The sequence below is a fragment of the Tubulanus polymorphus genome, chromosome 8, assembly GCF_964204645.1.
Source record: "Tubulanus polymorphus chromosome 8, tnTubPoly1.2, whole genome shotgun sequence".
NCBI lineage: Eukaryota > Metazoa > Nemertea > Palaeonemertea > Tubulaniformes > Tubulanidae > Tubulanus > Tubulanus polymorphus.
Window position 1 is genome coordinate 2,405,372 of NC_134032.1, and position 2,218 is coordinate 2,407,589.

Below are 2,218 nucleotides of genomic sequence, written 5' to 3' on the forward strand. Positions count from 1 at the left end.
CGGTCGTGTCCAGAAGAAAGCGTTCCGCATTATCTTTAAAACCGATATTAGAGCCCATACCTCACCATTATCATCGACGTGACTCATCCGATGACGACTTCAGAGAGTTTCACTAAGAAATCACCGACGATTCTGAACAAACAGTATTTCAATGGTACAGGTGAAGAACCTGCTCCAGATCGTTAGACAACAAACAGTGTTGCATCCCGAGTTGCTGATTTTTCTTTTCAATTATCTGCACTAGTGTCACCTCGCAGCAATTATATATAACTGCACGTGCTGCCGCCAATCTAACGCTCCCGATAATAGATTGCGTAGTCGTGCCGAAGATCTAACAAAAGCGACGATAAGAGGAGGTTGCTGCTGCTGCTGCTGCTGCGATCGAATTAGAATTGATTCCTGTGTTTCCAACTCCCTGTTTTGTTTTCGTTTCGTTGTCGCTAATTGGGCGCCGGAATCGATGGGTGAAATAAGCAATTAATTAATTTCATTGAATGACGTCATAAGTTGTAAAATCAACGACCAGAAATGGTTAAAGACGGTTCTTTATTTCATGAGGAATAATCTCCTAAAAATCCTAGACCTTCCAGAGTGACTAGGTTGGAACACGAGAATAAAATAAACGACAAAAAATGCCGATAACCTTAAGATACGCCTTAAGATGGACTCGAACCTGCGACCTCCAGCGCGCGCCAGACGAGCACGCTAATCACTCGACCATAGACCAGTAGTGACTGACGAAGTTTGTAAGTTTGTCTAGCGATTGAAGTGGCTAGTGACCAGTCAGATGATTAAGTGACTTGGTGCATGGTGACTGTTGGCCGTTTCTACGGCCCGCTCATTCTATGGTTACTGCAGTACCTTATCGGCCCTAAACCCTCTCTGATTACGAGTCGCCCATTGTAAGAAATCAAACTAATATAGTTTGTGTAGGCTGCAGTTCATGTATTTCTTGCTATATTTGGCATACATATACACATAAACATACGCCTACATCAATAAATCTACGACATTTGATTTCGCCTGTTTAGTCACGGAGTCGTCCACTAGATGGCGCTATATTCACCTGTGCGGTGTTATTTGCCAGTCGCCCGAATAAATGTTTCAATATTCTGGAGTTTATAGGCCGCCTGCACATGTACCTCTTCTTCTTGCGGCGACGCGCCGGAGAGCGGCCATTTTTCTTTGTAAAACGTATCTTGCAGATAACAAATTTCTGTCGTCCTAGAAACAAATCGAAAAACCGTTTTAGTTTGAATCAAATGTATGACTAATTCACGAGACTTGAAATACTGACCAGATTCCGACCCGAGATTTGAAATAGTTGGTCCAACTAACTCGTGGTTCGAGACTCCATCCGAATCTACATAAAATCCTGCCGCCAAACCTATTTTAGGATGTAAACGAAACAATTATATAACTGGCCTAACTAACTTGATAATTTCTCAACTTCCAACACCAATCATTTTGTTTTTTTTTTCACTATTTATTGTAGTAGGCCTAGGCATGTCGTACCCTAATAGGGCTAGGCCTGTCAGGCTAGACTTGACTTCAGCCCCTGGGCTTCATTCAGGTCTTAACTTTAACGATATTAAGAGACCAGACTTATTTTTTGGATGTGCAAGAGTGACTAGTTCTTGTTCGAAGGAGGGGCAAGGCCTGGGCAGCTAGCGCTACGTAGGTTGTAGGCGCTGAAAAACGCCAAACTTAAAAAAGTCCTTAAAACGCAAAAACAAATGACATTCGCTAGCCACTCATGAGGTATCTAACCATATGTATCATATATCATCGGAAAGCTTATGGCACCATCTACATCGGTATGTTGAGATAATTTCGTTTTCCCAAACCCCTAAGAAATAATTAGCGAATATGTATCTCGAAAGTCGTTAGTTTTGGCCTAACCGGTTTTCAGCAGCCAACCAGGCGCAGACGACTGACAAATTTCAACTTGTGACTACATATAGATCTTCAAAACCTGGTTGAGAATACATTAGAACGAAGTGGGCTCGAATCCCGTTATCCGTTTTCTCTACGGAACTGCGCGCGTACAGCTGGTCGTATTCGGTTAGTTTTCTATGAGAATGAACAAAGCAGGTGCGCGCACTTATTGTGCTGCCATCAATCGGTTTTCAAAAGAGGCTCAGAAAATCAATATTAATTGTTGACAAATTCTGTATCTACTCTACGGTCGTGTCCAGAAGAAAGCGTTCCGCATTAT